Genomic DNA, 16,228 nt, shown 5'->3' with positions numbered 1-16,228 from the left:
ATTCGGCCCTGCATCATAACAATAGGTCATAGGTTGATTCATACAGGTGGGCTGTGACGATTTCCAACAGCTCAGGTGGGTGGGAAACTAGGTTTCCCGCCGCATACCTGAGTATGAGTAAATAATAGAAATGGACATAAACTTCTTATGTCCATAACTATCCGCACGAGCGATTAATACGCTCCAAACCAACACCGGAATATTGTTAATTAAATACTCTTCCGATGGGTACCAAACACTGCTGTATGACTCCTGTTAGACCCTTCCTACAATACAAAGAGGGATTCCTCCGTTCAGGGACATTCTATATTAACCAAACTTTCAGAATCTATCAAAGGGACCATGATCTACAAACTACATTAATTGTGGAAATATGTAACGATTGGGTCGCACGCTACGACTACATACTCTTTACCGTAAATACGCATACCGATGCGAGCGGGTGCACGCATCAGCGGGTATGCGCTATCACGGGAAAGCGCACGCATGCGCAGCGCGGGCCAGCGTGAGGTGCAAATATGGCAGCGTGTATAGGGATATTTTTCTGACTTTGACAGTCCACCCTTTGGCAGTCAATAATAACTGCCACCTTCTAAAACATTTCAAAAGGAGAAAAATATAAGTCAGGGGTTAATTCATTTCCATGGTTGGGTAAGGAAGAAGAGAGGAGTAGGTGTGAAAAGGGTATGACCTAGTGAGATAGCAGAAGCATGTGTGTATGAGTCCATGTTTGGGGGGGTCATGTATCATCATGCCGTACGTGTTGTAAATCAAGCTTCGAGGTATTGCGAAGTATACATTTGAATTCCTTCTTATCCCGTGGTACAGGTCTGTGGATGGGCTGTCAAACTTTACCGAGCTCTTTTCGGCTTTTGAACAAAATGGGGAGCACATTTTAGTTGATGATACATGAATGGGGGAATATGTGATTGCTGATATCTGTGCCTGTATTCCCTATACTATGTGTGTTATTACCTGAGGGTTGTAGAGATGAAGATAAAGAACACTTATGGAAAATGCAATGATATTCTATGTCAGGGAAATGTACATCTGTTGTTGAAGTTTTGTTCGGTATCTGTTGAGAGTCGTCTTCTTTGCGCTGTATTGCTCCTTGGGCATGAGCAAATAGCTTTGTCAGTGCCATCAGATTTACAAAAATGTTGGGCTAGCGTGAGTTTAAGAATACTAGGGAAACTGGGGATCCATGGCAAAGTTCATCAAATGTCCATTTCTCAAGTGGTCAAAACTTCATCTTTGGTGCTTGTCTGTTGTCTGTATAGCGTCTCGTCAACTTCCTCGTCCAAGGGGGTCTTTGTATCTTGGAGAAAAGCAGAAAAACAGGTGAAAGAAACGGACCGTATAATCGCATTTTTCATCACATCCTGGTTTCTATCATTGGGTCATAAATCAAATCCAGGTTAATTACAGTTTCCTCACTCCTCAAGCTCATCACCCTTGTACTTTGTTTGCACCTCATTAAAGCCTGCCCGCATCTAAATATCAATCCAATAGATATAACAACACCTAAGATACATAGGAGAAACTTTCCAACATCCATTATGACTCCTTGAGCCCAGTCTCCTAAACCGGAGAACCAATTTCGCGGGTTCAACCATGACACCCAACCAGTCAGCTCATTACCTACAGCAGCAAGGGTGAGATTGTGTTTCCGACGAAATTCCCACTTTAATTGGAGAATATCGTCCATCTTTTGGTCTATGACCTCTACCGGATCCTCGGTGCTATTCGTGATGTACGTGCAACACTTTATGCCGTACTGTGTTGCCAATGTAACACAATATCCGCCTGTTACTGCTGTAAGATAATTAAGAACCATCCTATGCTGAACTAGTTCTGTTTTATAAGCTTGAAGTTCTCTTCCAGTGTATCTGAACGTGTCATCATACATTTCAGTGATATTATCTAACAAATTTGCAAGCGCAGAGATGTATCTATAATTCATCACTCCTCGAGCGGTGCGAGTGAAATCTAACGCTACCAGAACCTGAATCCCGGTGGATTCATGGATAAGATCAGAGGCCGGATGCTCTAACCTTTCTGACAGTTGTCTTTTAACTCGGTGCTCGTAATGAGTGTGAGTATAAGGAGCTTGGGCACCACGGTGTATGTCCTTCATTTTGTCATGTGTTACAGTCATCACTTCAGGCAATACTTTTCCAATATAACACAATCCTTCAGAGTTTGGGGCAAGCCACTTGTACGCCTTTCTCCCGCATATGAAATATGCATCATCGGGGAGAACATATGGGACAGAGAAGGACATTACCATATTACACACCTTCCAGGTGAACTCTCCTGACCCTAATTCTTCCATCTGCTTAATGCACGTATCGGTTTGTACGATATGTGCACAGTATCCTGGTGATACCTCTCCAACTCTAGTAATCCTATTTCCTAAGGTATATCGATACCGGAAAGATTTTCCTCTACTGGCTATGTGGCGTACAAGCTCTGTATCTGTAGGCATTCTATCTGCTCTGTGTGAAAAGGTCATGGTAAGGTTGCTCCATGACACTTCCCAATTTCCCGGCTTACGGGGATTGGAGATATTAAAACATAAGAGGGACCTATCCACATGGTATTGGTGGAGCTTCAAACTAGGAGGGCTGGAGATGTTAAACCTCCGGTCCACCGGTCTCCCACCACTTAGCTCAAGTACCTCCCCTAACGTTAAAGGAAATGGTACTAGCCCTGATTTGCTATGACCCTGAGGTACTTGAGAGCATACCCAACAATCTGTTTGGTTTAATACGTTACCCACTAAGGAGTGATAGTCACTCAATGGATGCCGGTCCATATGGATATTAAAACTGGATTGGCATTTCTTTATGCACCCATCCTCAATCAAATTGTCACAGAGCCTACAGATACAGTTTTCTTCAGCTAACAATCCATCACAATTTCTTCTATCGGACCGTTTTCTGATACTCGCCTTTGCTTGTTGGTTTGGTTGATCTTGGAAAACTACGCCTCCATCATCATAATCGGAACCCATTCCAGAACCTCTCTCGACCTCTATGGTACTCTCGCCGGAACAGACTGCTCTGGTCAACATCATGGTTAACATCAAAATCCGGATCACAGTCTCTTGGGGCAAGTCCATCTTTGAGGAGGAAATAGAGAAGAATGAGAAGGGGGAAAAAGAAATTTTAAGGGAGAGGGGATGGGAAGTGGAGAAAAACAATAAAAGGGAGAAGGGAGTCAACAACTGCTTTCGGTCTTCAAGGCTCAGGTGCCGCCTCAGTCCTCCTGGAACAGACACTCCAGTGATACAACCTCTACCGTCTGTTCCTTATCACGGGACTTCTCTGGATCAGCAACCTTTTTGCAGTGGGATGAATGGACCCAAGTCTCTCTCTCAGCAACCTTCAATGCTGTGGTGCTAGTCAATAAGACCTGGTATGGTCCTTCCCATCTATCAATAAGACAACCTGAGCGTAGAAAATTTCGTATCATTACATAATCCCCAGGTTCAATGTCATGACAATTACTATCTGGTAAATCAGGAATCACCAACTTCAGATTATCATTTTGATTCCTCAACTGCTTACTCATGTTAATCAAGTATTTTACAGTCACTTCATTGTTACATTTCAAATCATCCTGAGGGTTAATCATGACATGCGGTTGTCGACCAAACAGAATTTCAAAAGGGGACAGGTTAAGAGGGGACCTGGGAGTGGTTCTGATGCTATACAAAACAATGGGTAAAGCTTCTGGCCACATCAATCCTGTCTCTGCCATTACTTTACTCAATTTATTTTTAATAGTGCTGTTCACTCTTTCGACCTTCACACTCGCCTGTGGACGGTACGGAGTGTGCAGCTTGCTATCAATACCCATTAATTTACACATTCCTTGAAAGACATCACCGGTAAAATGGGTACCCCTATCACTTTCAATGATTCTAGGGATACCATATCTACATACAAATTCCTGCACAATTTTCTTAGCTGTAAACATAGCGGTATTTGTAGCTGCTGGAAATGCTTCGACCCAATTCGAGAAAACATCTATACAAACAAGTACATATTTCAAATTTCGACATGGGGGTAATTGAATGAAGTCAATTTGTATTACCTGGAAAGGGCCGCCGGCAGGTGGGATATGGGATGGTTCTGTAGGTATTGCTTTTCCAATATTCTTTCTCAGACAGGTAAGGCATGACATTGCTCTTTTACCCGCATGAGAGGAGAATCCCGGGGCGCACCAGTATGCTCTTACCAATTTGCACATTCCCTCCTTGCCTAGATGAGTCAACCCGTGAGCTGCTTCAGCCAGACATGGAAGGTATGTCCTGGGGGCCACTGGTTTACCATGTCCATCCGTCCAGAGCCCTGAGGACTCCTGGCCATATCCCTTTGCCTTCCAGACTGCCTTTTCCTGTGTGGAACACAAATTCTGCATCTCACACAACTTCTGTGTGTTGATGGTATTAAATACCATCAGTTGTGTGGTGTCTGTCTGTATGGGGGTAGCAGCTGCAAGCTTTGCGGCTTCGTCTGCTCGGCTGTTACCAAGGGATACTGGGTCTTGGCTATATGTATGTGCTTTACATTTGATAACAGCCACTCTGTCTGGTTCCTGTATCGCTGTTAGAAGCCTTTTTATATAAGCTGCATGCGCTATCGGTGTACCAGCTGCCGTCATGAAATTTCTGAGGCGCCATAGGGCTCCGAAATCATGTACTACCCCGAAGGCGTATCTAGAATCGGTGTAGATATTGGCTGACTTACCCTTAGCCAATTCACATGCTCTGGTTAGGGCGACCAGTTCAGCAACCTGGGCTGAGTGAGGTGGACCTAGCGGTTCCGCTTCTATGGTGTCTTGGTCATTTACGACTGCGTATCCAGTACACAAGTCTCCCGAGTCTGACTGTCTATGACAACTACCGTCAGTGTAGAACGTGAGTTCTGCATCTTCCAGTGGATTGTCACTGATGTCAGGCCTTGCGGTAAAATTTTGGGTCAAATATTCCATACAATCATGTGTATCTTCCTTTGTATTAAATCCTCCTTCCCCATCACTCTCACCTTCCACCCTTTGTGTCTGACCAGGCACACCTGGGAGAAATGTTGCAGGATTTAATGCGCTGCATCTCCTTATGGTGATGTTTACTGGGGCCATTAATGCCAATTCCCATCTTGTAAACCTTGCTGATGAGACGTGTCTGGTTTGGGCAGAATTCAATAAGGCAGATACCGCATGTGGTGTATGGATTGTGAGGTTGTGGCCTAGCACGACATCTTCGCTTTTTGTCACTAGCAATGCTATCGCCGCAACGCTACGCAAGCATGTGGGGAGGGATCGCGCTACCGTATCTAGCTGAGCGCTGTAGTATGCAACTGGCCTGCTGGCATCACCGTGTTTTTGGGTTAGTACACCTGCTGCGCAACCAGCACTTTCTGTTCCGTATAGTTCAAAGGGTTTCCCATAGTCTGGCATACCTAGTGCTGGTGCCTGCGTTAGGCATTGCTTAAGTCTCTCAAATGCTGTTTCGGATTCGTCTGTATGCGAAATCCGATCAGGTTTGTTTGAAGAGACCATTTCCTGCAAAGGTAACGCCAATATGGAAAACCCTGGGATCCAATTACGGCAATACCCACACATTCCTAAAAACGTCCTGATCTGTTGCTGGGTTTGTGGCAGTGTCATGTCTCTAATGGCTTGGATTCTATCAGCGGTCAGGTGTCTCAGTCCTTGTGTTAGACAGTGTCCCAAATATTTTACCTTAGTTTGGCATAATTGCAACTTGTCTTTGGAAACCTTATGTCCTGTGTCTGAAAGATGAAACAGGAGCTGTTTCGTATCCTTCAGGGAAGCTTCCAGCGAATCTGAACACAGCAGTAAATCATCTACATACTGTATCAATACTGATCCACTCTCCGGATGGAAAGACTGTAAACAATCATGCAAAGCCTGAGAAAATATACTTGGACTATCTATGAAACCTTGGGGTAACCGAGTCCACGTGTATTGGACTCCTCTGTATGTGAATGCAAACAAATATTGGCTGTCAGGGTGCAGAGGTACCGAAAAGAATGCGGAGCAGAGGTCAATAACAGTGAAAAATTTGGCAGTGGGAGGAATTTGCATTAGGATGACAGCTGGATTTGGCACTACGGGGAACTGACTCTCAACTATTTTGTTAATCCCCCTTAGATCCTGCACTAGCCTGTAACCCCTCCCCCCACTCTTTTTAACAGGGAAGATGGGACTATTTGCTGTGCTGGACGTTCTTACTAGAATGCCCTGTTGTAGCAAGCGCTCTATTACTGGGAAAACTCCTAACTCCACCTCTGGCTTCAGAGGATACTGTGGGATTTTTGGAGCTATCCTACCATCTTTTACTTGTACAACTACTGGAGCTACGTTTGCCATTAATCCAGTGTCCTGTCCATCTTTTGTCCAAAGTGACTCTGGTATCTGAGATGTCATCTCTTCTATTTGGGATGGATTCCTATTTGTCATAATGGTGTGTGACATTAATTTTGATGGGGAGTCTAACATGTCTCGTACTTCCTGAGCGTGATTCTCAGGAATGTCCAAGAATACACCTTCAGGAGTACAATAAATGACGCAACCCATTTTACATAGTAAGTCTCTACCCAGGAGATTGGTTGGTGCAGATGCAGCCAGCAGAAAAGAATGCTTGGTATGCAAAGGCCCTATTGTAATCTCGGCTGGTTTGCTAACAGGGTAGTGCTGGACTACTCCTGTTACTCCCATGGCTGGAACTGTCCTACCAGTGGTTCTCATGCCCACTGTCGAATTTATCACTGACTTGGCCGCCCCTGTGTCTACAAGAAAATTTAAAGTTTTACCAGCTACATTGATTGCAATCTCTGGTTCACTTCCAAGACTGGCAATCAATTTAACTGGCTGCAGATTACAGGTATGGCCACACCCCTATTGGGTATGCTGACCTCCCTGAATCCCGTTGGCAGCAACTACTTGTGGGGGAGTTAGCTGGGAACTACCAGAGGCATGCCAATCTCTGTTCGGGGGGTATCTTTTTGTTTCCCCTGTATGTGGCTCAAAACTCCGCCTCTGTGGACCCTGCTCCCAATGTCGTGTGTCGTGTCGTTGTCTAGGGGGTTGAAAAGATCTTTGTACACTCTTTGTTCTACAGTCTCGTGCATAGTGTCCCTGTTTGTTACAAGAAAAACATGTTATTACACTTGACTTACCCACAGGATTCGGTGGTACATACGCAGGCTGCCTTGTGGTCAGCGCCTGTATACTTACTGACATCAACTTATCACTTTGCGACTCCCTGTGTCTAGTGATGTTTCTGTCGTGATCAATAGCAGCCTCTCTCAATGTGGACACCGACAGACCTCGCCAACATGGTTGCGTGGTCTGAACCCTAGTCTTTAATGTTTCCTTTAAACCATCCATCAGTACAGATACTGCTACGTCTTGATGGTTTGGGTTGGTCCTAATGTCTTCTATTCCAGTGTACTTTGCCATTTCTAATAGTGCCCGGTGGAAATATTCTGCTGCCGTTTCGGACTCTTTTTGTCTAATGGAGAATATCTTATTCCATTTAACAATGGCTGGGAAATACTCCTTTTGCTGTAAATTTATCCTTTTTACATTATCCTTGTTGTACACGTCTGTAAGCGGTACATCTTTATCCAATGCACAGTCAACTAAGAATTGAGCTGAGTCGACATTGGAAGGTAAACAAGCTCTTAGCAGTATCTGCCAATCCTTGTTGTTGGGTTCTACAGTGTTACCTAGATCCCTGATGTATTTTTGGCTAGCAACTAAGTCTTTCCTGGGGTCAGGAAATTCGGACACTATTGTTCTTAATTCCATTCGGGAAAATGGAGTGTACATGGCAATGTTCCTTATGGGAGTGGCTCCTGATACATCTGTTTTCCCATTGGGAACTGCTATTACTCTAACAGGGTTAACTCTAACAACCTCATTCTGTGTAGATTCTACAACTTGTGGTGAAATTGTTTCAGTATAATGCATGGTGCCGTACTTACCCGTTGACACGACCTCACCTATCCCTCCGCTAGGGGCCTTCGCTAATCTCGTGGGTGTTGCTGTGCCTACTGTGGTCTCTGCTATGGTGGCTGCGAGAGAGAGAGCTGAAATTGTTGCTGAATCGTCTTCTTGATCACACTCCTGAGGAAAGTTCAAAACAGGGTACAACTTGCACGGGTTAATACTTGCATGAGTTACTTGGTTAACATCATTAACATTTACAGGGTTACTAAGTGTTTGTGTTTTACAACCCAGTGCGTTTCTCTCCGTAATCAACTTCTCTCCTGCTATGTATGGTGGTGGCGGGGCTGTGGCTATCAGTTTCCTGACTGCCCCAGATCCCGCCGCCAGAGCCAAACCTCTCTGTATCTCACCTTCCTGGTGCCATAACTGTAAATAATCATGATGCTGAATTCGTCTCTTTGTTGATTTTATGAGACATATCCTCCTCCTTAAATTTTGTAACACTTCTGGACTGAAGCTACCTATTCTTGGGAATTTCTCCCGGTCTTGTTCAGTCATTCTCTCCCATTCATCACATAAAACCTCTGTGTGACTTCCGTATTTTTCACACATGATGTACCTTGCCGACCCGACTGGTCGGTTCTCTGAATCAACCCGAACCGAGGTTGATCGCCCCCTACCTGAACAATTGGCCCCCATAATCTGCAGGTGTTGCTTACTACTCCTTTGATCTTTATATCACGGTCTTCAGCGAACCCTTACAGCAAACCAAATTATTCAAAATAGGCCGGCGGTGGCGGTTTACCGAGTACCCCACTCACTCGCCCACCTCGACCAATACGACCTGATCACACCGATATGGTGCTGGCGTACTCGATACAGGGCCCTACCAGAAACCTTCTGTTTACTGGAACATACGAGGGTTACCCGAAGGACACTTACTCTTTCCAGTAAAGGTGGGGTTGTTAGATAGTTCCTGAGTGACCAGCGAACTTCCCTTTAAAAATAAAAAATTACACAAATCACGTCAGAATGTACAAATAGCGTTTGTGACCACTTTACTCTAATGGTATTAGGTCAGATTACTAACTACTGCACACAATTACGTGCGGTACAATCGTTCAGTACATAAGCACTACTTGTTATGTACTGAGAGATCAATGGAATCGAAAATTGCGGCTGCGAATTCCTTCAGCCAGAGCCTATATGGGTTTTAGCACCAACCCCCGGGGTTGTGCTTCTTGTACCTTTATAGCGGACCTTCTTGTACCTTGTGACCTCCTGGCCTTGTTACCTTGTGACCTCCTGGTCTTGTTACCTTGTGATCCGCTATACTCTAATGCTCAAATATTATTTAACCAGGGATGCCTCCCTAGCCACCGTATATGTCACTTACACGTATGTCCTTTACGAGTACCCGATTTCTTTTTTGGTTCAACCTCTAAGTTATATAAACTTATGTATACAAAAACACACTCACTCAACACATGTACACTTTCGTTTCTATATCTATTTCTGCGCAGAAATTTTCTTTAGCCCAGCCAGTGGCGGAACAATCAAGCGGTGGGCCCAGGTGCGACAAAATGCTTTGGGCCCCCCATCCAAGTCCACCCCAGGGGCAGTGCGCGCCGTAGGCGCGCGCAAAAATACATAGTGGCGTGGCTTCGTGGGGAAGGGGTGTGGCCACAAAATAATACCAACACAGTAGTCTCCATTATTCAAATTACGCCGCACAGTAGCACCACTACACCAGGTAGAGACCCTTTTACACCTTACAGCGAACAGATTCCTCTTTTTACACATTACAGCAGACAGCGTGCCCTTTTTACACATAACGGCAGACCGCGTGCCCTTGTTACACATTACGGCAGACAGCGTGCCCTTTTTACACATTACAGCAGACAGCGTGCCCTTGTTACACATAGCGGCAGACAGCGTGCCCTTTTTACACATTACGGCAGACAGCGTGCCCTTGTTACACATTACGGCAGACCGCGTGCCCTTGTTACACATTACGGCAGACAGCGTGCCCTTGTTACACATTACGGCAGACAGCGTCCCCATTTTTACACATTACGGCAGGCAGATTCCCCATTTTTACACATAGCAGCAGGCAGATTCCCCATTTTTACACATAGCGTCAGGCAGTCCCCCTGTTTTACACATAGCGTCAGGCAGTCCCCCTTTTTTACACATTACGGCAGGCAGATTCCCCTTTTTACACATTGCGTCGGGCAGATTACCCCTTTTTACACATAGCGGCAGGCAGTCCCCCATTTTTACACATTGCGGCAGGCTGATTCCCCCTTTTTACACATTGCGGCAGGCAGTCCCCCCTTTTTACACATTGCGGCAGGCAGTCCCCCCTTTTTACACATTGCGGCAGGCAATCCCCCCTTTTTACACATTGCTGCAGGCAGTCCCCCCTTTTTACACATTGCTGCAGGCAGTCCCCCCTTTTTACACATTGCGGCAGGTATGCCCCCCTTTTTACACATTGCGGCAGGTAGTCCCCCCTTTTTACACAGTGCAGCAGGTAGTCCCCCATTTTTACACAGTGCGGCAGGTAGTCCCCCATTTTTACACATTGCGGCAGGCAGGCACAAGAAAGAAGGAAAGAAGGAAAGAAAGAAGGAAAGAAGGAAATAAAGAAAGAAAGAAAGAAAGAAAGAAAGAAAGAAAGAAAGAAAGAAAGAAAGAAAGAAAGAAAGAAGAATTATACTTACCCTCTCCGCTGGCTCAGGCTCCTCGGTGCAGCGTCAGAGACGATTCCCGGGCTTGAGAGAAGGAGGAGGAGGGAGGCTGAGAAGGGAGCCGCAGCAGCGCTGTGTTACTGGTGGAGGCGCTGCTGCTGCTGCCCCTCTGCTTCCCTATAGGCTGTTCTCGGAAGACAGCCTATAGGGAAGCAGAGGGGCAGCAGCAGCAGCGCCTCCACCAGTAACAAAGCGCTGCTGCGGCTCCCTTCTCAGCCTCCCTCCTCCTCCTTCCCCCGTCTGTAGTACCGCTGCTCCTCTCCTCTCTTCGCCGGGCGGCTGTGCGCTGCGGGCAGCGGTTGCCCGCAGCGCACAGCGGCATGTAATGAGTCAGTTTGACTCATTACATGCTTGGGCCCCTGGACAGAGGCGGGCCCCAGTGCAGTGCACTGCCTGCACTGCCGGTAGTTCCGCCTCTGAGCCCAGCTGTGTTACCAATTAGGAGCAGGATCTGTTAAACTAAATTTCAGATTTTCCAAAAATAGATTTGCGTTATTTACCGCGTCGCGTTATCTACCGCTGTGCGTTACTTATCGCCTTTGCGTTACTTATCGCCTTATCACAACTTGAGCTACGTGGGCGTAACCGGACGCTACGTTGCGTAATGTACGCTGCGTGCGTCTGCCTTTGGATTGCGTACGCTAGTCTTTGTTAGAGACACGTGTACGCAAAACAAAAGATCCACCGTAACACAATTTCTACTTTTATCAATGTAGATGATCCCTGATCATCTACCGCACACCACACTGACTGCCTTATCTCCCAGACAAGCCGTGTGTTGGTCTATACTTTAACTATTACCTCTACTATGAAATAACAGCAAATCTCTTTTAGCACTTTCTATCAACTATAAAAATTTGGCAAACAGGAATAGTGATATACGAAATTGAAAAAGAAATGCAGATGTATGCGTGCGTGTATACGCAAGACAGAAGAGAAATAAACAGTTTTAAAGGACACAAGCGTTTTGTTCTTACTTCCGGTTCCCGGATTCCTTCAGCACTCTTTATCTAAGCGAAGCAGACGCTTATCCCGTCAGCACTGCGAGACAACCTCCCACCCTTTGCTGGGGGATAATGTCTGCTGATCTACCTAGTGCAGATATGAGAAGGACAGGACGAGTCCCCAATTGACAATGCTAAATTCTTTTGTCGTATAAACAACCCTTAATGAAGTCTAAGAACACTGTACGCGGTTTACTTAAGAAGTACCGTAAGGGTACGCTAGTTGCGTAACGATCGCTTAGCCGTAGGCGAGACGCTCAAGCGTCACGTTCGCTCGCGGCCCAGTGATCACAGGACAGCACGTTATTGGCGATGACTAGAGTAATGATTCGCTATGGCGTAGCGGACGCTCGAGACCACGAGGAGATCACCAGCGGCGCAGACGCTCACAACGCTATACCTTTATGTCTAAACCTTTTATCAATGAAATACACAGAATACCTTAATGTGAATACAGGGTGTAAGTGCAACCTTGTGTAACCTGACTAACTACAAAGCTGCTTGAGCGTCATCGACGCTCAAGTGAACACTTAAAACTATAGGAAATACACAGATACTGGTTTAGGGTCCAAAGCCTATTAACTGTATTATATCTAATATACTTGTAAAAGAGAATAACAGTACAAATGATACACTACAATATAACAGATACTTCCTAACCAAAATACGATACTATCTAATACAATACAATACTAGTCTAGGGGAGATGTGAGAGAAAAGAGAAGGGAGAGAGTGAGAGAGAGAAATGGAGAGAGATGAGAGAAATTGGCTCACAGTAAGACAATGATTACGGAGAGAAAACTTACGCACAAAGGGTATGATCGCATGCGCCTCGATATCCAGCTCCCGATTATCAGCAAGAAAACCGTTGATGAGAGTGCAGTTGGATATGGTCGGCCTGCCTATTTATGCCCCACACACAATGCAATCTCATCAGTCCCTACAATCCCATTGTCCATTGGACGAAGGAATTCGGCCCTGCATCATAACAATAGGTCATAGGTTGATTCATACAGGTGGGCTGTGACGATTTCCAACAGCTCAGGTGGGTGGGAAACTAGGTTTCCCGCCGCATACCTGAGTATGAGTAAATAATAGAAATGGACATAAACTTCTTATGTCCATAACTATCCGCACGAGCGATTAATACGCTCCAAACCAACACCGGAATATTGTTAATTAAATACTCTTCCGATGGGTACCAAACACTGCTGTATGACTCCTGTTAGACCCTTCCTACAATACAAAGAGGGATTCCTCCGTTCAGGGACATTCTATATTAACCAAACTTTCAGAATCTATCAAAGGGACCATGATCTACAAACTACATTAATTGTGGAAATATGTAACGATTGGGTCGCACGCTACGACTACATACTCTTTACCGTAAATACGCATACCGATGCGAGCGGGTGCACGCATCAGCGGGTATGCGCTATCACGGGAAAGCGCACGCATGCGCAGCGCGGGCCAGCGTGAGGTGCAAATATGGCAGCGTGTATAGGGATATTTTTCTGACTTTGACAACTCTCTCCAACTACTGTCCCATCTCTCTCCTCCCTTTTGCCTCCAAACTCCTTGAGCGTATTGTCTATAACCAGTGCTTAAAGTGGTCCTAGAGAGGTGGTGGAACTCACCTCCCTCCCCACGGCACACAGGCAATAAAGGTATTGCGCGCAAATGGGTGTGGTCTCAAAAAGAAAGGGGCGTGGTCACAGAATAGTAATAATGCCCACAGTAGTAGCACCCCGTAATACACATAATGCCCACAGTAGTAGCACCCCGTAATACACATAATGCCCACCGCAGTAGCGCTTCTTATACAATGCCCACAGTAGTAGTGCTCCTTATGCAATGTCCACTGTACTGGTAGTGCCCACAGTGGTAGTGCCCCTTATATAGAGCCCATAGTAGTGGTGCCCCTTATGCAATGCCCGCAATAGTAGTGCCCCTTATGTCCCCAGGAGGGATGCCCCTTATAAAGTGCCCCCTTTACAATGCCCTCATTAGTAGTGCCCCCAGTAGTAATGCCCTTAATGGTAAGGCCCCTGTGTAGTATTGCCCCCAGTAGTAATGTTGCCTGTACTAATGCCCCCAGTCGTTTAGCCCCCAATAGTAATGCCCCCAGTAGTTTAGCCACTGTAGTTATGCCCCCAGTAGTTTCCCCCCAGTAGTAATGCCCCTGTAATTACGCCCCCAGTAGTAATGCCCTCCTGTAGTTTACCCCAGTAGTAATGCCCCCTGTAGTTTGCCCCCAGTAGTAATGCCCTCCTGTAGTTTTCCCCCAGAATCTTGCCCCCTTGTAGTTTGCCCCAGTAGCTGGACCCCAGTAGTTTGCCCCCAGTAGCTTGCCCCCAGTAGTTTGCCCCCAGTAGCTTGCCCCCAGTGGTTTGCCCCCAGTAATAATGTCCCTCAGTAAATGCCCCCCCAGTAGTAATGCCCTCCTGTAGTTTGCCCCCCGTAGTAATGCCCTCCTGTAGTTTGCCCCTTCATAGTTTGCCCCCAAAAGCTTGCCCCCTTGTAGCTTGCCTCCAGTAGTTTGCCCCCTTGTAGTTGTCCCCCAGTAGATGCCCCACAGTAGTTTGCCTGCAGTAGATGCCCCCCAGTAGTTTGCCCCGAGTAGATCCCCCCAGTAGTTTGCCCCCTGTAGATGCCCCCCCTTCAGTAGTAATGCGCCCCAGTAGTTTGCCCCCTGCAGATGCCCCCCCTTCAGTAGTAATGCCCCCCAGTAGTTTGCCCCCAGTAGATGCACCGCTACACTAAGGAAGAAAACAATCACAATACTTACCGAGCCCCGCTCCTGCTTCCAGACCGCTGCAGTCCTCTCTCCCCGCCCGCACCTCGGCACTATGGGAGAGACGTCATGACGTCTCTCCCATAGCGCACAGTGACAGCGCCGGAAGCCGGAGCTCAGTACTGAGCTCCTGCCTCCTGCTGCCGCCGGGCGCCCGCTGGTGACGCAATCTCAGCGGGCACCCGGCATCTCCCTGCAGCGCTGCACACAGCGGGTTAAAGTGAGCCGGAGGAGGCGGAACTGCGTTTCGTCTCCAAGTGGAACTGACGGAACGCAGTTCCGCCCCGCTCCGGCTCACTTTAACCCCTGTCTATAACCGCCTCACTGCCTTTCTCTCCTCTCACTCACTGTTGGACCCATTCCAGTCTGGTTTCCGTCCTCTTCACTTCACTGAAACTGCCCTCACAAAAGTCTGCAATGACCTCCTATCTGCTAAATCCAAGGGTCCCTACTCTGCTTATTCTCCTTGACCTCTCTTCTGCCTTTGACACTGTGGACCACCCTCTCCTCCTGCAAATCCTTCACTCTCTTGGTCTGTGTGATACTGCCCTCTCCTGGCTGTCCTCCTACCTCTCTGACCGTTCCTTCTCGATCTCCACTCATGCCTCCACCTACCCCCCACTTCCACTAACTGTAGGTGTCCCCCGAGGTTCTCTCCTTGTCTCTCTCTCTATACATCCTCTTTAGGTGAGCTCATTATCTCTTTGGATTTCCAGTATCCTGTCTATGCTGATGACCCTCAGACCTCTCCTCCCCTGACCTCTCCTCCGCTCTCCTCACTCGTGTATCCAGCTGTGTCTCTGCTGTCTCTTCCTGGATGTCCCAGCGCTTTCTTACCCTTCACATGTCTAAGACCGAGTGTCCGTCTTGGTCTGATTTGTGGTTTGGACAAGGAGTTACCGCGGGAGTGAAGCGTGGAAGTTTGGGCAGAAGACTAGGTGGCCTGATGTAGGACTTCTTCATACAGGACAGGAAGTGGACCACGTAAAAGCAGGTCTGTGGTAACTGGGATCCGGTCTCTAGGTCCACAGTAACTAGGTCGACAATGTTTAGGTCGACCACTATTGGTCAACAGTAACTAGGTCGACAGGGTTGGAAGGTCGACAGGGTCTCTACGTCAACATGTACTAGGTCGACAGGTCAAAAGGTCGACATGAGTTTTAAAAAATATATATCTTTTTTTTAACTTATTCATACTTAACGATCCACGTGGACTACGATTGGGAACGGTAACCTGTGCCGAGCGCAGCGAGGCACCGTGCCCAAAGCATGGCGAGTGAACGCGGTGCACTTACTGGGGTTCCCCAGTACGGAGAAACTGACACCAAAAAAACATTAAAAACTCATGTCAACCTTTTGACCTGTCGACCTAGTACATGTTGACCTAGAGACCCTGTCGATCTAGCATCCCTGTCGACCTAGGTACTGTCGACCATTAGTGGTCGACACAAACATGATCGACCTAGATGCTGTCGACTCTATGAACCACACCCGCGGTAACTATAGTGCTGGAGTACGGAGCAGAACCAATTACATAGGAGAGCCAATAATACCAGCTATACAGGTTAGGCTTCGGCCACACAGCGCGGTACAGCGGGTCCCGCCCGGCAGAAAGGTGCCAGCACACGGACTCCTGTGACATCACTAAGCCCCGCCCCCGCATCCGGAAATGCCGCGATTCGCGGGTCCGC

This window comes from Pseudophryne corroboree, chromosome 5, assembly GCF_028390025.1.
Source record: "Pseudophryne corroboree isolate aPseCor3 chromosome 5, aPseCor3.hap2, whole genome shotgun sequence".
Classification (NCBI taxonomy): domain Eukaryota; kingdom Metazoa; phylum Chordata; class Amphibia; order Anura; family Myobatrachidae; genus Pseudophryne; species Pseudophryne corroboree.
This window is presented reverse-complemented; position numbering follows the sequence as displayed.